Source organism: Pinus tabuliformis, chromosome 6 (assembly GCF_031772625.1).
Source record: "Pinus tabuliformis cultivar Carrire ecotype Pingquan chromosome 6, CPIR1, whole genome shotgun sequence".
Lineage (NCBI taxonomy): Eukaryota > Viridiplantae > Streptophyta > Pinopsida > Pinales > Pinaceae > Pinus > Pinus tabuliformis.
Genome location: NC_142292.1, coordinates 1,862,856,984 through 1,862,878,439, shown reverse-complemented (window position 1 = coordinate 1,862,878,439; position 21,456 = coordinate 1,862,856,984).

Genomic DNA, 21,456 nt, shown 5'->3' with positions numbered 1-21,456 from the left:
GCCCGTCGGGGCTTAGATTTCTCTTCGAAATCCACAAAAATCACCGACAATTTTCAGATTTGTTACTGCACAAACAAAAGATAGAAAAAACCCCAAATCATGTATATACAAAAATATGAAATACCCAAAACCCAAATGAATTAAAAAATTTGATAACAATAATATTCTACATATCTGACGATTTTGCACTTGCGGTTCTGTGCCCTGGGAGCTTTTGCCTTGCAACCCTGCGACCCTGGGCCCTCTGCGTTTCTCCTCTGCTTCCTTTGTCCCTACGCACATCTGAGCCTGCACTGTGCACTGTGTGGCTTGTTTGCTGCTGGGAGGTGGCCCGTAAGCTAGGGTTCACCCCCATGGAGATCCCGGGCTCGCCCTAAGCAGGCCCCCTCCCCCCCTCCTCCGCCTTCATCTGTCGACGCCTTCAATCGGCTCTTGGCCGGTTTGCCGCAGAAGAAAAAGAGTGAAGCAGCCAAGTTTGTTAAGAGGCTCGAGGATATCCATGAAATCTCCCTGCCGCCAAAGACCCCGATCCAAGTCGAACTGTCCTTGGCTGAGCGTGCCCTCGTTGACCAGTTCACCGAACTATGGCCATCTCCTAAGTCCACTGAGATCTGAGTCAAAAAGAACTAGGCACCATTGATCAAGAATAACGTCACATCTTATTTTTTGGGACGAGGGTTTTTCCTCTTCAAATTTACCTCTAAGGACGACAAGGATCTGATCTTCCAGAATGGCCCTTATTTCATGGGCCCCCAAGGTCTTTATCTCAACAAATGGACGCCGGATTTCGACCCTGCAGTCGATGTTCCCACGGCTGTCCCGGTGTGGGTCAGGATTCCAAACCTCCCAGTTCATTATTGTAACTGGGACTCATTGAAGCACATCGGCAACGCCCTTGGGAAATTTATAGATCGGGCAAACAAGAAAGACCAATATGATTGTGCCCGAATCTGTGTAGAAGTAGACCTAGAGGTGGGACTCCCGGAAGCCATCAAAATCAATGTAGGAAGCTGGACTCATGTGCAGAAGCTAGATTATGACCAGCTGCCCTTCAAATGCCGAAAATGCCATGTCTACGATCACTTTGCCAGAGGATGTCCATCCAATGCTGAGCCAGATAAGGGTAAGTAAGAGGGCTGGAACTAGGTCAAGCATGCCAAGACTTCCCACAAAACCCACAAGCATGGTGGTACAAATGGAAAAGGCCCCCACCAGGCCCCTGCTCAGCAACCCCCTCCCAGAATGGAGCAAGAAAATAAATTCGCCCCCCTAAACTCACAAATAGAGGAAACATAGGAAGTAGACACCCGAAAATCAACCCCACTAGCAAAAGGTACCCCCTCTTCTCCCAAGGGGGCAAGTCTTGCTGAGAGCTCCAAAGGAAACACTGTAGAAATCGAGGAAGTGGAGCAAGAATCTGAAGGCTCGGAGGAAGAAGGAGAAATATGAGAATCCCAAGCTTCGATAAGGAGATCCACAAGAGGCCGCAAAACAGATCGAGAAAAAAGAGAGCAGGAAACTTTCAAAGATAAGCTACAAGGCAGCCAACTAACTCTTGAGAAGCTATTAGCATCAAAACCAAAGATGGCGAGAAACCAGCCCCAAGGCTCTAAGGGAGCCAACCAGAAACATAAATGATGAAGATCGTCTCCTGGAACTGTAGAGGTATGGGGAGCAGAATCAAAGAAGAAGCTATCAGAAGTTTAATAAGGATAGAAGCTCCTGACATACTCCTCATTTAGGAGACCAAACTGGAGGACTCTGCCTTCCTTCATGCAAGTAAAAAACTCTGGAATAAATGCGAGGCGAAAGCAATCTCAGCCCGAGGGGCTTTCGGTAGGTTGGTCACTCTCTGGAATGCTAGCAAATTCTCAGTCATTTCTAAGACCCTCAACTCTCACTGACTGTTTCTAAAACTGCAGCATTTAGATTCAAAAGAGATTTTTAGTCTCTTCAACGTGTATGTCCTTGTGAACGCTAGGGAAAAAAGGCTTGTTGGGAATCCATAAGAAACCAAGCAGACCTTGTGAGCTTGGAGAATACCATCATTGCCAGCGATCTAAGTCTCACTCTTCTTTCAACAGATAAGAGAGGAGGCAGCATTGTTCGCGATCCGGCAAGGGAATGGGTGGAGGATCTTATGTAGGACTAGGACCTGCTGGACATCAAGCCAATCTCTGGTAAGTACACTTGGACTAATAAAAGAGTTGGCCCTGGCCACATCACTGCTAGGTTGGACAGATTCTTTCTTCAAAGCTCTTTTCTTCTGCTTCGTTTAGAGGCTAGAGTCCATATTCTCCCATGCAGCACTTCTGATCATAAACCCATCAAGCTTGAGCTCTTGGCCCAGCTTGATCGTGGACCTATTCCCTTCATATTTAGCCCACTCTGGGCTAAGGAATCTGATTTCATGCAAATAGTTAAGGACATTTGGTTGAAGCCGATCAAAGGCTCCCCCTTTTTTGTCTGGGAGGAGAAGCTCAGAAGAGTGAAAAGGGCTTTGAGAAGCTGGGCCAAATCTCTTGCCCAACCCAGCGAACGAAAGAAAAAAATTCAATGCACACTAGATAACCATCATCTCCAGGCTGAAAAAGTTGACATCACAAAAGAGATTCTCAATAAAAAAGCCCAACTCCAACAAAACTATCACAAGGCCTGTTTAGATGAGGGAGAATACTGGAGGCTTAAGTCACATAGTCTTTGGCTTAAAGCAGGGGACATGAATTCCTCCTTTTTCCACAAGCAAGCTCAGGCAAGGAAATGCACCAATTCCATCTCCGAAATCAAAGATGGTACTACCATTCACAAGGATATTGTAAACATCAAAAAAGCAGCCTCCCTTCACTTTAAAAGACTGTATAGTGAAGATATAGATCTGGACCAAAACTTTGATATGATAGACATGGTCCCCTTCTTGATTATTGCTGAAATGAACCACTCCTTGAAGCTAAAGTAACTAAGAATGAAGTCAAGGATGCCCTCTTTGCCATGGACCCAGACAAAGCCCCTGCGCCGAACAGATTCTCAGCCAGATTCCTCCAAATTTGCTAGTCGATTGTGGAAAAAGATCTCTTCAAAATGGTTCTAAAGTCCCAAGCTTGCCAGAAAATCGATGGCAGCATGAACTCCGCTTTTCTTGCTCTCATCCCCAAAGAGAAAGGAGCCAACTCCTTCAACGGGTTTCGCCCATCTCGCTTTGTAATATTGGATACAAATTGATTACCAAAGTAATCGCTAAAGATTGAAGCTCATCCTCCCCAAAATCATTCCAGAAAGCCAAGAAGGCTTCATTCAAGGTAGACAAATTGTGGACAATTTCATTCTGGTCCAAGAGGCAATCCACTCAAGTCTGAGTCGCAATGAAAAAGGTATGGTTGTCAAACTTGATTTACCAAATGCATTTGATCGAGTTAGGCATAGTTTTCTGCTGAAAGTCTTACATAAGCTTGGATTCGGTGCGAACTTTATAAACTCGATTCGGGCTTGCATCTCGGAGCCTTGGATTGCCTCGTTAGTAAATGGCAGCGCTGCTGATTTTTTCAAAGCCACGAGAGGCCTCAGGCAAGGGTGCCCTCTCTCACCCCTACTATTTGTTCTTCAAGCCTCAGTCCTCAGCTTTTATTTAGACAAGAAAATGATGGCTCAGGAAATCACTGGGCTCTGCATAGCAAGAGGCATTAAAAACATCAATCATGCCCTCTTTGTTGATGACACCTTGTTGTTGGGAGCTGCTTCTGTGCTCATGGCTTCCAAATTTAAAGGAACTCTGGATGAGTTTTGTAGGATCTCGGGAAGCATACTAAACAATGGCAAAGGCCACATCTATTGTTGGAATACATCGCCCAAATTTCTCAACTCCATTTCCAGATGCTTTGGTTTCGCTGCCTCCTCAACTTGGACTTCCTTCAAGTACTTGGGTCTCCCTGTTTTTATCAAAAGAGCCTACAGTAGAGACTGGCTCCCCCAATTGGAGAAATTCAAGAATAAGTTGCTTGCCTGGGGCTTTTCCTGGCTCAACATTGCTGGTAAGTCTGTACTCATCAAATTTGTTCTTAACAGCCTTCCCTTATTTCAGTTTTCTGTCCTTCTTGCTCCCACTGGAATACTCAGAAAAATGGAGGAGACCATTCGAAAAAAAATTTGGAAGGGGGGCAAGCAGAATGAGAAAAAGATACCGCTAGTCAATTGGGAATCCATCTCCAAACCGTTGTTGGAAGGACATTTGAATTTCAAAAATCTTTGCAATCATAATATTGCAATGGGTGCTAAATTAATTTGGAGAATCATTGCACCTAATACAGGCTGGGCGCAATAAGCGCTATGGAGAAAATATTTCAAAGGCCAACGCTCTCGCTGCCTAGATCATCCTCTACCGCATTCAAATTTGCCTTTTCTGAAGCTCTGTATCAAAGCCTGCCCTCTCATCAATGCTCATGCCCACTGGGTTCCCGGTAATGGCAAAAGGGTCAATCTATGGACAAATAGGATAATGAATAATGATCCGTTGGGAGATTGCTACTCATTCCAAGCGCTGCGCAGATGGATGAACGGGGTTGGTTTGCGCTCTCTGTGGGACATTTCCATATGGCATGGTCCTCATTGGGCTGGTTGGAATCTTCAAACGCCTCCAGAGCTACTTATGGAGTGCAATGTCCTTTTATCCAAGCTCCACGGTTCGGCTCCAACGTTGGCTCGAAAATGTGACTCAAGAAGTTGGGGTGCACAGGCTAGTGGCTACACCATATCTCTTGGCTACGCCAAGCTGTGTGAGCGCCCTCACGTGGCCACGAACCTGGCACCGTGGAAGGGGATATGGCATTATCCTTCCTTGCCAAAGATCAACTACTTCAGTTGGCTGCTTTGCCACTCCAAAATTTTCACTGATGAAAATCTTTAGAAGCAAGGTTTCCACGGCCCTTCAAGGTGCAGCCTGTGTAAGGAAAATCAGGAAAGCGTAATTCATCTTATGCTTGAATTCACTTTAACAATGCAAATTTGGTCCGAGCTATTGGGAACTTTGAGCTCCAACTTCGCACTGCCATCCTCCATTTCTAATCTATTCACTAATTGGTTGCAAAGGTACCCTGGTCCCCCACCAAAAAAACAAGATTATCAAACCTGCTTGGTCTGCTCTCCCTAAAATAATCTGTTAGCAGGTTTGGCTTGAGAAAAATAAAAGGATCTTCAGAAACTATGATCAAGATGCCAAGCTTGTGGTAATTAAGATAAAATGCCAGTTAAAAGAGTGTCTGAGAGAGCATAAAGTCGATTCAAGTTTAAGCCAGCAAGATATAAATTGGGGCTCTTCTCTCGATCTTTAGTTCCAAAGAGTTGCAAATAGTATCTCCCTCCCCAAAGATTGGCAAATAAGGGCTACAGAAAAAGAGTTCCAGGGCTATATTACAAATCATCCAAGACATTCTCTATTTTTTGATGGGGCTGCAAAGGGAAACCCTCGAAGAGCTGGCGTTGGTGGTCTCATATTGAACCCAGATGGCATAAGGATTCACAATTTCACTTGGGGTTTGGGCATCGCTTCCAGCATTCAAACTGAGGCTTTGGCCCTTTTCCAAGGTCTCAAGCTTCTGAAAGGGATGAACATCAGGGAGGATAATGTATTTGGGATTCTAAGGTTATTATTAACACTATGGTGACTCATTCTAAGCCTTCGGACCTAAGGCTTGCAAGGCTGATCTTCAGAATAATAGATCCTGGAGACTCATTTCAGAAATTGAATTTCTACCACGTGTTGAGAGCTAACAAAAAGGAGGCAGACATGGAAGCTAACAAAGCAGCCCTTCTTACGGCTGGAGCTTTGCTCAAAGGCGGAGATGAAACATGGGATCCAATTCCTTAATTTAGTGAGTTGTAATGTTTTATTGCCTATTGTTAAATCAGTTTGTATGTACCCACAAGCTTGGGAAAATCATTGAAATTGAACACATAGTAGCAACTAAAAAGAGATGTGATCTAACCATAAATGCCATGGCCTTTCAGGGTTGTGCGGCACTCGTGGAATTAGGCTCACCTTTTGTAATCTGAATTTTGGCATTGAGGCCAAGTATCTAATAATCTCCATTAACCGTTTCTGTAAAATCTCTCTCTCTCTCTCTCTCTCTCTCTCTCTCTATATATATATATATATATATATATATATATATATTCTACAAATCTGCAAATCAAAGCCCTCTATTAGCCAGATTTAAACAAAATTTTGCACAATATTTAGAAATAAATTTGAAATTTTAAAGAGGCACAAGCCCAAGAAAAACCCTGCAAGTAAAATATTCTATAAAATGATTTCATAAATTAAAAAGATAGTAGGCTCTTTTAAATTCTGTAAACTGAGAGTCAGTCGGTCGAGCTGAGGACTTCTCCAAATGCCCAAATTCTGAATGATAACTTCTGCACACTTAAATTTGTTTGTTAAATTAATAGAGATTTAAAAAATGATCATAAAATTATCAAGAAATAGAGATACCTGCTACTTCTATCAAATTAAAATGATATTCTTAAAAACCCATAAATTTGTGCAAGATACTTGTACACAGATCAATCCTCAAAGGTTATTAACCAGCAAATGCAAATAAAAGTAGCAAAGAATTAAGAACAATATTACCACATAAATCTGAAGAAAAAAACACCACGATCTGAAACCCCAAAGTCTTTGTGTTTTACTAACCAGAAAAAATTTACAAGAGCTTTCTTAGAGCAAGTACACGATTCAAAAATCGGATGCAAATAATGGAAAAAGGCCTCTCATTTATACGAAAATTCTCCAACAGCGAGTTGGTTTGATCCCCGTCAAAACAATCTCAACCATTGATGAAAATCAAATGATCTTTTAATCATCACCATTGAAATAAAGTTACTTTTGAATTTCACTTTTAATTTCCTTTTAATTAACTCAAAATTAATTATTTTAAGTTAATTGCCACAAAAAGTTCACTTTGACTTAACTACTATGGCCTAAGGATTCAAAATATCTTGAAATTTTCAATATTCCCTTAATCAGAGACCTCAAAAAATTAAAAACTTTAAAACCCACAAATCTTAAATGTTGGAGAATTTAATTTTTCCTAGGACCTAAATTAATTAAATTTCTAGCTTTAGCATTTTAATTTATTTTAGCCAAAATTTTTAATTAATTGACTCATGAGGGAATTATTAATTTTTCCATCCCTCTAATATTTAGCCATGGTATCTAACTATGATAGACCATGCACTAAATATTTTTTATATGAAATATTACATTTCTAACCCATGAAGGGGGAACACCCGTTCGTTATAGACCCCAAATAATTACCCATTTCTGTGACACAAAATATGGTCTAGTAGACTAAGTGACTTGTAATAAAATAATCTAACCAAATAGTTAGAATTATTCCCAAATCACTTTTATAGAGACTCGATAAATAACACTAGGACTTATTTAAAATCCCGATGACAAGATCCACCGTAGCTTTGGGGTGAGGCTAGAGGGAAAAAATTTGCCGGTCACCCGTGTTTAGAAACACACATGAATCGATGAGACTAAAAACCTCCTAAGATAGAAATCATCATCAGAAAAATAAATTTACCTAGGTTGTTACATACATTTGTATTACTTGGATCATTTACATTACAAAATGCAGAATGGGTTTACAAAACTTCAGTGTAAATATAGATGATAATGATGAATCTGTGGGTCATTTGAGTGCTCGGACACGATGGTAATCCATGCGTGAAAGGGTAGTTGACATAGAGTGGTCAACAAGGTGTATCCTTTCTATTAGGACATTCCCTAGCATAGTGACCAAACTTGTTGCAAATGAAGCATCTTCCCTTCCTTCCATTTTGAAACCCGACCTTCCTTGACATTGCTTCTTTGAACCTGCATTGTTCTTCTTTTTAGCATGAGCGGAGAATGCAGTAGGATCATTCCTATTTGAAGGCATATCTAGTTCCATCATCCTTGTTTCTTCTTGAGAACATCTAGTCAACAATTCTTCAAAACTTGGAATCCTGTCATTGCTAAGAATAGTAGTGTTGAACATGTGCCATTCACGAGGGAGTCCTCCAAGGGCAATGAGAGTAAGCTCCCAATTAGCAATAGCTTTTCCAATCGAAAGAAGATCATTTTTTATCTCAGTAATCCTCATGAAGTAGGATTGAATATCTTCATTTCTTCATTTCTTCATTTCTCTATATCCTTTAGCTTGTTCTTGAGGAAAAGAATTTGGTTTGCATTGCTAGATTTGAACATGCCAACCAAACTTTCATATATCTCCTGTGATGTGTTCAAATCGGAGATGTAAGCAACTAAATACTTGTGAATAGAATCCTGATGATCTTCTTGGCTTTGACTTCACCCTTCTTGTACTTTGTCTTAGCAGCAGACGGTGCATTCGAAGGAGGTTCTGAAATCTTTCCCTGCACATAATCCATAACATCTTGCTCTTCTAATGATCCAAATTTAAACAGGAACGCAACAAATTAAAGAGTTAACCATATATACAAAGATGTAGTGGAAATAATACTTCATTTCATTAATGGAAAATACTGATATATGCTTACAACCAGAAATGGAAATAAACCAGCTAGGGCGATGGTAGCTTATCTCTGAGAAGAGATGTGGTGGCTACATGCCTCTAAACTATTTTGAACTGTGTTACAATGAGGCTCGAAGGCCTATTTATTGTTGAGAAACAATGGAAAACCCTTAACATTCCAAAACCTAACCCTAGAAGATAAAACGCCAAATTGTGGGCCCCGTTTGGGTAAATTGGTGTACCAAGGCTACCGGTAACAATGCTTTGAAGCATAGCATTCCTCCATTCCTTTGCTTGCACCAAGTGTTCAATGTGGACTGTCGTCAACCATGCTTCCCACCATTTCTGGACACATCAGAGATTGCAGAACAACTCACCAGAGACCCAGCTCAGCAGAAGCTTCCTCATCTCAGGGAGGAACTCAACGCAATGGGGACCATTGCTTCCTAAGGGGGGAGGAATGATCTAGGTGGATGTTGGTGGCCACCCACCTATCCCATTTGGACCCCCACAACTGTCTCTTTCAGCTTTTTCAATTTCCTAAATTGTAGCACAGTTTACTATTTTTAGCAGTTTTTCGGGTCCTGAACTTCCGGAGCCGTTTTGAGGCCCTAAACGACGTTTTTTGGGAAATCTGGGGCAACATGGGTCCATGGACCGATGTTTCCTTCCAAAGTGGTAGTGCTCAAATAGATCTTTCTAACGAGCTATTGTACGCGTCAAACGGAGATCATAAGCCAAAGTTATGACCCTGGGAAATTGATGTACCAATTTACCCAAACGGGGCCCACAATTTGGCGTTTCATCTTCTAGGGTTAGGTTTTGGAATGTTAAGGGTTTTCCATTGTTTCTCAACAATAAATAGGCCTTCGAGCCTCATTGTAACACAGTTCAGAACAGTTCAGAGGCATGTAGCCACCACATCTCTTCTCAGAGATAAGCTACCATCGCCCTAGCTGGTTTATTTCCATTTCTGGTTGTAAGCATATATCAGTATTTTCCATTAATGAAATGAAGTATTATTTCCGCTGCATCTTTGTGTATATGATTATCTCTGTAATTTTTTGCGTTCCTGTTTAAATCCGGATCATCTAATGTTAAATCAAGAGACATCTTATCATGAAGTCTATCATCAGACTTGAAGTAGGATGTGGAGGCCATTGAATCTTGTCTTTGATCAGTAATTTCTTCTCTTAATGATTACTCTTCTCACTCTTGCTTGGGCTTTTTCTTCACCTTAGCTCAGATACCATGTTAATTTTAGATAGCAATGGTATGTTCTATGCTTAGAGCAATTTTACTTCAACTTCTTTATTAACCCAATATCAATATCCAGTTTAGCAATCACATCAACTTGATAGTAAAATGCAGATAGAACATAAACAACAACAGTAGAAGACAAGCCAAGACAAGAGGACACAAAATATGGCACCACCCAGGGACAAACCCCAATGTGGGGAAACCCTTGATCAATTCTTCTTATAATTCTTCAAAAGTTTAGCACAAAGAGAGAGTACAATATACAATATTCACTTGCCCAATCATAGTGAAATCTAATCAATCAAACAGCAGAAACAGAAAGCCCTAACAAGAAAGTCAACGCTGGTCAACATGGCATATTTTGACCTCCAAAACAACTTGGTCAAACTCGGTCAACTCGACCTCCAACAAGTAGTCAAATCTACCCAAAAATAGTGCGAAAAATTCCAGTCAAATCTAGTCAACAAAATTCAATGCAGCAGCAAGCCCTAGCACAATCAACGCTGGTCAAATAGAGGTCAAACTGCCTCAAATTTCGTGCCTAGAACTGCGGCCTACCAAAACATAAATCCTCCACCCAAAACCGCACTCAAAACAGGTTAGCACAAGTCAAATCAGCCTCCTGCAATTTCGGTCAATGGCTAGAACAAAAAACCCTTCTCTTCTTCGCACGTGTCAAGAGTTGCCTATGAAATTCGTACACAATCAATGAAGGACAGAGAAGAATGTGAGTGAGTGAAGTGTCTAAATGAGGAGGAGGCACCTCGAATTTATATCCAAACGTTGAGGACTAATAGACGTGACTATTGGGCTTATGAGCCTACATTAGTTTGTTGGCCGACCTTGAAAATTTGTCCATAATCAAAATAAATTCATAATTCAATTTGTACATGTTAGAATGAGATGATCTTTAGATCAATTCTACACCTCTCGGAGAGAGGAATCCAATAAAAATATTAGTTGCCTCATATGAGCTGTCCAAGGTGAAATTTGGCCCTAGTTGCCAAATTTAACACTCCCTCTCAATTAGGGAGAACTTCACTTGCCAAATTATCTAACAATCTGTACCATCCTTGTCTTTGCTTTGCTCTATTGAACTATGACGAAAGAAGAAATGACTGAGAATGTATCATACCATTCTCCACTGACCCGAAGTCAGTATCCAATAATATAGAGTGTGTCATACACTCTTAACTGACCCAAAGTCAGTTTCCATTGATCCTCGATCAATATCAACATCCTAGCATAGGGAGTACAGTAGTACACGATGCATCCAACGGTAGTACTATGGTCCCTATCCTCATTTCCCTACTCATTGGCTAGATGAAAGGTACTTCCCATGAATCCCAGACTGCATGGGTCGGATGTGCCAGCAAGAGAACGTGAACCAATCATCCTGCTCATATGCCATAGGAGAAGGTGAACCACTCATCCTATGCATATGTCACCATGGGGTATCACAGGGGAAGGTGAACCACTCACCCTATACATCACGCACCATTAAGGTAAGGTGAACCACTCACCCTATGGTCGCTCATCGCTCCAAGAAGTACCCCAAGCCCCCCGGAGCTCCCAGAGCTCAATATCTATCTCATACAGGACCCTCATAAGAGGGTCTCTCTCCACGACTCCAAGTTGTTCACAGAAGGTTAATAATTTGACCTTCCCCAGGGGCTTTGTAAAAATATCGACGACCTAATCATGAGTCCCAATGTGTTGGAGCCTTATTGCTCCACATTGTACCATATCCCGGATAAAGTGGTACCTGATATCAATAGAAACATAACATTCCCAACTCCCTTCACGGGATAGGTGGCATTGTTTCCAAGGATAACTTCCAAATTTGTACCCTTTTCAATCAGATTTGAAAGAGTTTACTTATACCCAGTGAAATGCCTTGAAGCACCACTATCAATCAACCAATTTCCAAAAGTGTCCGGAGGAGATGCAGTAGAAAGGGCAGATATAAGATAGAATTCTTTTTGCTTGTTATCAACAACATTAGATTCATCATACCTGGTGTTTCTTGATCTCTTGGGAGGGCGACCATTTCCTTGATGAGAAGCGGGAGCATTCTTTTTTCCTTGGTTGTTGAATCTACCATTCCTTTGATTGTTGTAGCCCCTGAAATTGTTGTTGTTGTGGTTGTCATCATCATGAGGTGTGTTGTCGCACAAAATGTCTAGGCGTCGCGACAACGACTCAAATTGAGGGTTGTCACACTGATCCCCAATCACTGCGATTGATTTGTCTCCCAATAGCAGACTAAGGGGGGTAGACCCTATGGAAATGGAAAAAAAAAGATTAGTTGGGAACCAACTAACCTGGGAGACAGAGTTAAGCAACCAATACTTGTTTTAGATTGCATAAGATTTTAAGGATTCAAAATGATTTGATAAAAGTGATACCAGTGTCTTGTGGAGTCAACTATCTTGCGAAGAAAATAAAGTTCAAGTAAAGGATGGGAAACTGCTACTGAAAAGACTCGACTGTCTCATATGCAAATGCAAAATGAAAACTATGTGAAATGTAAGAACTTGGTTAATTTTAGTTAAATGAGAACTTAAAATTATTTATGAAATATGTCTTAAATGTTACTTAACTTAAGGCTCAGAAAGGTGGTGATCTAAATGTGAAAGCAAGTACTTATACCAGCACTGCAAAATGTGAGATCTGCACATATAATTACTGAAATGCACAATGGACTGAAATGTAAAATGCTGAAATAAAACACCTTTAAATTCAAAAATTCATTTGTATGAAATACTCAATCAAGATCGTTAGATGCATAAGTAAAACTAGATTAGTCCTACTTGCATAAACATGTAAAAACAAATAAACTTCATAAATTAAACTAAATGTTTTAAACTCAGATCACATTAATGAAATATCAGTCTAGTAATCTACTCTTACATCAAATGTTAAAGCCAACAATATATTCTAAAACAGCAGTCTTGTAACCATGCAATATTCAGAAATTTCTGTGTATAACAGCAAAAAAATTTAAATGACAAACTGATAACTACAATTCAGAAAATTTCTGAGCTTAATTATATCTGATCTATTAATGTATTTGATCTAAAAACTCATAAATATACTATCGAACAACAGTAAAACAATTTTCAGAAATTTGTTTGCAAAAGTTATTAAAACTAACTTCTATTTCAGCAATTATACAACAGTGAAAATGTACATTAAATCCGCCGTTAAATTCAGAAAATTTCTGAGTTTAAATCTTTTTGATCTATTGATGTGTTTGATCTAAAAACTCAAAAAATTACTTAAAAAATAGTGAAATAATATTGAGAAAATAGCATGCAAAAGTTTCTGAAAGTAATTTTATTTCTGAAATGTACTGCAGTGAAATATGCAAACTAATTTGCTGCTAAATTTCAGATAACTAAAATTTTATGTCAGTATTAATCTTGCTTTCAATTAGATCAATGAAAGAGGTAAGGGTTTAGAGGATGTGCACTAGTCAGCCCCTTGGGGCTTGAAGACACTTGAAGATGGGCTGTCCAAGTCATCGAGAATTCTCCAAAGCAAATGCCAAACTCATAAAAATTGAAAAAAAGTTGTTAAAATTTTTGGGAAATTTTAGGAAAAATTTAGTGAGAAAATTATGGTGAAGAAGACTGCAAAGATGAGAGGCCTAAGGGTGGAATGATAGAAGCCGAGAATGAGGTTGAGACGACCAGCATTAGGCCTCAAGGCCCTAAAAAAAATTTCCCACGATCCTTTTGAAATTTTTCCTCAACCTTCAAACAAAATGGAGACGCCTTGCGGGACTTAGATTTCTCTTCGGAATCCACAAAAATCACCGGCAATTTTCAGATTTGTTACTGCACAAACAAAAGATAGAAAAAACCCCAAAGCCTGTATATACAAAAATATGAAATACCCAAAACCCCAATGAATTAAAAAATTTGATAACATTAATATTGTACAGATCTGCAAATCAAAGCCCTTTATTAGTCAGATTTAAACAAATTTTTGCACAATATTTAGAAATAAATTTGAAATTTTAAAGAGGCACAAGCCCAAGAAAAACCCTGCAAGTAAAATATTTTATAAAATGACTTCAGAAATTAAAAATATAGTGGGCTATTTTAAATTCTGTAAACTAAGAGTCAGTTGGTCCCGCTGAGGTCTTCCCCAAATGGCCAAATTCTAAATGATAACTTCTGCACACTTAAATTTGTTTGTTAAATTAACAGAGATTTTAAAAATGATCATAAAATTATCAATAAATAGAGATACCTGCTACTTCTATCAAATTAAAATGATATTCTAAAAAACCCATAAATTTGTGCAAGATACTTGTACACAGATCAATCCTCAAAGGCTATTAACCAGTAAATGAAAATAAAAGAAGCAAAGTATTAAGAACAATATTACCACATAAATCTGCAAAAAAAAAAAAAAAAAAACCACAATCTGAAACCCCAAAGTCTTTGTGTTTTATTAACCAGAAAAAAATTACAAGAGCTTTCTTAGAGAACATGATTCAAAAATCGGATGCAAATAATGGAGAGAGGCCTCTCATTTATAGGAAAATTCTCCAACGGCTAGTTGGCTTGATCCCCGTCAAAACAATCTCAACCGTTGATGAAAATTAGATGATTTTTTAATCATCACCGTTGAAATAAAGTTACTTTTTGAAGAAATTCAAATTCCACTTAATTAATTCAAAATAGTTTATTTTGAGTTAATTGCCGCAAAAAGTTGACTTTGACTTAACTACTATGGCCCAAGAGTTCAAAATATCTTGAAATTTTCAATATTCCCTTAGTCGAGGACCTTCAAAAATCAAAAACTTTAAAACCCACGAATCTTAAATGTTGGAGAATTTAATTTTTCCTAGGACCTAAATTAATTAAATTTCTAGCTTTAGCATTTTAATTTATTTTAGCCAAAAATTTTAATTAATTGACTCATGAGGGGATTATTAATTTTTCCAACCCTCTAATATTTAGCCATGGTGTCTAACTATGATAGACCATGCACTAAATATGTTTTATATAAAATATTACATTTTTAACCCATGAAGGGGGAACACCGGTTCATTATAGATCCTCAATAATTACCCATTTCTGCGACACAAAATATGGTCTAGTAGACTAAGTGACTTGTAATAAAATAATCTAACCAAATAGTTAGAATTATTCCCAAATCACTTTTACAGAGACTCGATAAATAACACTAGGACTTATTTAAAATCCCGATGACAAGATCCACCTTGGCTTTGGGGTGAAACTGGAGGGAAAAACTTTGTTGGTCATCCGTGTTTAGAAACACACATGAATCGGTGAGACTAAATACCTCCTAAGATAGAAATCATCATCAGAAAAATAAATTTACCTAGGTTGTTACATACATTTGTATTACTTGGATCATTTACATTACAAAATGCAGAATGGGTTTACAAAACTTCAGTGTACATATAGATGATAATGATGAATTTGTGGATCATCTGAGTGCCCAAACACAATGGAAATCCATGCGCAAAAGGGTAGTTGACATAGAGTGGTCAACAAGGTGTATCCCTTCTATTAGGACACTCCCTAGCATAGTGACCAAACTTGTTGCAAATGAAGCATCTTCCCTTCCTTCCATTTTGAAACCTGACCTTCCTTGACATTGCTTCTTTGAACCAGCATTGTTCTTCTTTTTAGAATGAGTGGAGAATGCAGTAGGATCATTCCTATTTGAAGGCATATCTAGTTCCATCATCCTTGTTTCTTCTTGAGAACATCTAGTCAACAATTCTTCAAAACTTGGAATCTTGTCATTGTTAAGAATAGTAGTGTTGAACATGTGTCATTCACGAGAGAGTCCTCCAAGGGCAATGAGAATAAGCTCCCCATCAGCAATAGCTTTTCCAATCAAAAGAAGATCATTTTTTATCTCAATAATCCTCATGAAGTAGGATTGAATATCTTCATTTCTTCATTTCTTTATATCCTTTAACTTGTTCTTGAGGAAAAGAATTTGGTTTGCATTGCTAGATTTGAACATGCCAACCAACCTGTCATATATCTCCTTTGATGTGTTCAAATTGGAGATGTAAGCAACTAAATACTTATGAATAGAATCCCTGATGATCTTCTTGGCTTTGACTTCACCCTTCTTGTACTTTGTCTTAGCAGCAACTGGTGCATTCGAAGGAGGTTCTGAAATCTTTCCCTGCACATAATCCATAACATCTTGCTCTTCTAATGTCAAATCAAGAGACATCTTCCATGCATGATAATCGAACTTATCATGAAGCTTATCATCAAACTTGAAGTAGGATGTGGAGGTCATTGAATCTTGTCTTTGATCAGTGATTGCTTCTCTTAGTGATTACTCTTCTCACTCTTGCTTGGGCTTTGTCTTCACCTTAGCTCAAATACCATGTTAATTTTAGATAGCAATGGTATGTTCTATGCTTAGAGCAATTTTACTTCAACTTCTTTATTAATCCAATATCAATATCCAGTTTAGCAATCACATCAAGTTGATAGTAAAATGCATATAGAACATAAACAATAACAGTAGAAGACAAGCCAAAACAAGAGGACACAAGATATGGCACCACCCAAGGACAAACCCCAATGTGTCGAAACCCTTGATCAATTCTTCTTATAATTCTTCAAAAGTTCAACACAGAGAGAGAGTACAATATACAATATTCACTTGCCCAATCACAGTGAAATCTGATCAGTCAAACAACAGAAACAGAAAGCCCTAACTAGAAAGTCAACGCTGGTCAACATGGCATATTTTTACCTCCAAAACAACTCAGTCAAACTTGGTCAACTCGGCCTCCAACAACAATTCAAATCAACCCAAAAATAGTGTGAAAAATTCCAGTCAAATCTGGTCAATAAAATTCAATGCAGCAGCAAGCCCTAGCACAGTCAAGGTTGGTGAAATAGAGGTCAAACTGCCTCGAATTTCATGCCCAGAACTGCAGCCTGCCCAAATAGAAATCCTCCACCCAAAACCGCACTCAAAACAGGTTAGCGCAAGTCGAATCAGCATCCTGCAATTTTGGTCAATGGCTGGAACAAAAACCCTTCTCTTCTTCGCACGTGTCGAGAGTTGCCTCTGAATTTCGTACACAATCAATGAAGGACAGAGAAGAATGTGAGTGAGTGAAGTGTCTAAATGGGGAGGAGGCACCTTGAATTTATATGCAAATGTTGAGGATGAATAGACGTGACAATTGGGCTTCTGAGCCTACATTAGTTTGTTGGCCGACCTTGAAAATTTTTCCATAATCAAAATAAATTCATAATTCCATTTGTACATGTCAGAATGGGATGATCTTTAGATCAATCCTACACCTCTCAGAGAGAGGAATCCAATAAATATATGAGTTGCCTCATATGAGTTGTCCAAGGTGAATTTTGTCCCTAGTTTTCAAATTTAACATCTTTCCTATGGGAATTATGCCTTACGCAACAACATTGTTCTCAATTGTTCCTACAAGAAAGTTTTACATCTTCAACATCGGTAATGTGCAAAATTTTACTATAGCTAGGAAGCTCATCTTCCCATGGTTTCATTTTCTAACACTCCTTATGCAGTCGGTTTGTGCTCCATTGTTCACAAAAGAAACATCTTTAGCATTTTTAGGATGCATAATTTCAATCCAGCTAGAAGTTGTATCTTACATAAGATGCGTGACAGTAAAAGGCTATATACTTTGCCGACCTACTTTATCAGTTTAAAAATTGAAAAAAGAATAAAAATGGCCTATGCAATTGCTTTGCATAGGACTATAAATCATCCAATGGTTATCATATACATTTTCCTAGGCTCTTTAGTTTGAGTGCTCTTTGTCAGGCCAAGGAATATCTCCTTAATTGAATGCCATTGCATTAACGAGAAAAAAATTAAATAACATCAAAGAGCGACCACTGGGATTCATCTTCCAAGCCAGTCCATATTCTAACTGTTCATATTTCCCTTTATTTACATATTTACAATTTATTCACCCAAACACCAAGGATTAGGTGTCTAACATTCCCCCCCTTAATCTGAAGTGGTGTTTGTGAGTCCAAGCCTCATTCTGAATATTTCAAAAAAATTTCTTCCAAGTGTTTTGCTGAAGATTTTTGCAATTTTCTCATTTGTGGAACAATTTCGTAGATGAATAGTCTTGGCCTTTGCATAATATCAAATCAAATATCACTTTGTGTTGATATGTTTGGTTGGATCATGGAATTTGGGATTCTTGGCCAACTTAATTGTATAAATATTTTCAATCAGAAGGGGAGTAGAGTTCACTTGTTTCTCTTGCAATTCTTCAAGAATTTTTCTAAGCCACACAATCTCCTTGGTTGCTTCGTAGCTACCACATATTTCGCCTATGTTGTAGAATCTATTGGAACTAACTGCTTGTGTGAACTCCAGGAGACAACTCCTGATCCAAGACTCAAATATTGTTAATTTTAGATAACAATGGTATGTTCTATGATTAAGAGCAATTTACTTGCATTTTCTTATTAACCCAATATCAATTTTAAGATTAGCAATCACATTAACATGACTAGCAAGGGCTATAATCGAACAGATGGTGGTGTATCGAGCAACAAGTGAAAATATCTCATCGTAGTCCACACCTTCCTTTTGAGAGAAGCTTCTAACAACAAATCTAGCCTTGTACTTTTCAGCACTTCCATCAACTCCATGCTTGATCTTGTAGAGCCATTTCGAGGTGACAACAGATTTGTCCTTGGGTCTAGGAACCACATCCCAGACATCATTCTTCATAATCGACTCCACCTCTTCATTCATAACATCCTTCCAAACATGGTGCTTCACAGCTTCTTCGAATGTGTTGGGCTCAGATTGAACAATGGTGCTCATTACAGTTAAGTAACCTTGGTAACTATTCGGCTTCTTAATTTCCCAAAATGTGCCCCTTGGTGCAACATGCTTCTCGACATCTTCGAGAGTTTCCCTAAGCCATGAGGGTCTCCTTTTCGAGGAGGAGGGCTCATGAGGAGGTGGATCAATGGGATCCATTGGTTCTTCAACATCGGGCATTGGCTCATCCTATGGTTTTCCCTGTTTTCTTGAATCTTCTACTTTGTTCTTCCTTGGAAAAGGAAGGTTACTAATCTTCCCAAGGGCAACATCCTCATCGAAGGTGACATCATGAGTTATCTCCACTTCTCGTTGACGAGGCACATAGATTATATATGCCTTAAAAGTTTCACTGCAGCCCACAAATGTTCCTTTCTTCCTAGAAGCATCCAATTTGCTTCTCTTTTCTTCCGGCCCATGAAAATATATGAGATTACCAAAAATTCTAAAGTGAGAAACATCAAGTTTCTTACCAGAGAAAACTTCTTCGGGAGTTTTGGAGTCCAGCGCTTGATGAGGGCATCTATTTTTAACATACATGGCAATGTTTGCAGCTTCGACCCATAAGAACTTTGGAAGGCTTTGATCATGAAGCATGGCACAAGTGACTTTTACAATATAACGATTCTTCCTTTCAGCGACACCATTTTGCTCGAGAGTATATGTAGTAGTAGTCTCCCTCTTAATGCCAACTTCTCTACAATAGCTATTGAACTCATTTGATTCATATTCAGTTCCATTATCAGTCCTCAATATTTTGATCTTCTTCTCTGTTTGATTTTCAACCAAAGCTTTGAAAGAACGGAACCATGAGAATACTTCGTCCTTCTTCAAGAAATATATCCAAGTCTTACGAGAGAAATCATCCATAAAGATAGCATAATATAAATATCCTCCCAAAGAGTTCACGGGTATTATACCAGATAGATCAAAATGAACCAATTGTAATAGGTCGGTAGTCTTGCTATCACTTGAGGGGAATGGTCCCCTTGTATGCTTTCCTTCGGCACACCCCTGACAAACCACTTCATGTTCTATTTTAAATTCGGGCATACTTGTCACTATCTTCCTCACATCGGGTAGAGCCTTATAATGTAGATGGGCAAACCTTCGGTGCCATAATTTGGATTGAAGTGATGTGTCACAAAACATAGCTCCCAATGGACTCCCTCCAACTTGATCCAAGTGTAAATGCATCTTTGAATTTTTTATTCCATGCACGTACCTTTCCAGCGATGAATGCCACCTTGAATCCTTTGTCCTCCATTACTGAGATAGATACCACGTTCTTCTTTAGATTAGGGACATATAGTACTTCTTGTAGATGAATGGTGTTACCTTGATTCAATTGAAAAGTAACATTCCCAACTCCCTTCACGGGATAGGTGGCATTGTTTCCAAGGATAATTTCCAAATTTGGATCCTTTTCAATCAGATTTGAAAGAGCTTCCTCATACCCAGTGAAGTGCCTTGAGGCACCACTATCAATCAACCAATATCCTAAGGTATCCGGAGGAGAGGCAGTAGAGAGGGTAGATATAAGATAAAATTATTTTTGCTTGTTATCAACAACATTAGATTAATCATACCTGGTGTTTCTTGATCTCTTGGGAGGGTGACCATTTCCTTTGTTGAGGAGTGAGAGCATTCCTTTTTCCTCTATTGTTGAATTTTCCATTCCTTTGATTGTCGTTGCCCCTGAAATTGTTGTTGTGGTGGTTATCATCATCATGAGGTGTATCCCTTCTATTAGGACACCCCTAGCATAGTGGCCAAACTTGTTGCAAATGAAGCATCTTCCCTTCCTTCCATTCTTGAAACTCGGTCTTCCATGACATTGTCTCTTTGAACCTGCATTGTTCTTCTTTTTAGCATGAGCGGAGAATGCAGTTGGATCATTCCTATTTGAAGGCATATCTAGTTCCATCATCCTTGTTTCTTCTTGAGAACATTTGGTCAGCAATTTTTCAAAACCTGGAATCCTGTCGTTGTTAGGAATAGTAGTGTTGAACACGTGCCATTCACGAGGGAGTCCTCCAAGGGCAATGAGAGTAAGCTCCCTATCAACAATAGCTTCTCCAATCGAAAGAAGATCATTTTTTATCTCACTAATCCTCATGAAGTAGGATTGAATATCTTCATCCCTTCCCTTCTTTGTGTCCTTCAATTTGTTCTTGAAAAAGAGAACTTGGTTTGCATTGCTAGCTTTGAAGTTTGAACATGCCAACCAACCTGCCATATATCTCCTTTGATGTGTTCAAATCGGAGATGTATGCAACCAAATGCTTATGAATAGAATCCCTAATGATCTTCTTTGCTTTGACTTCACCCTTCTTGTACTTTGTCTTCGTGGCAGTCGGTGCATTTGAAGGAGGCTCAGAAATCTTTCCCTGCACATAGTCCATAACATCCTGCTCTTCCAAAGTCAAATCAAGAGACATCTTCCATGCATGATAATCATATTTATCATTGAGCTTGTCATTAGATTTGAAATAGGATGTGGAGGCCATTGACTCTTGTCCTTGTCCAACAAATCTCAGTGATTGCTCTTTCCACTCTTGCTTGGGCTTTGTCTTCACCTCAGCTTTGCTACCATGTTAATTTTAGATGACAATGGTATGTTCTATGCTTAAGAGCAATTTACTTCAATTTTATTATTAGCCCAATATCAATTTCCAGATTAGCAATCACATTAACATGACATTAAATGCGGATAGAACATAAATAAAACAGTAGAAGACAAGACAAGACAAGAGGACACAAGATATGGCGTCAGCCAGGGACAAACCCTAATGTGGGGAAACAC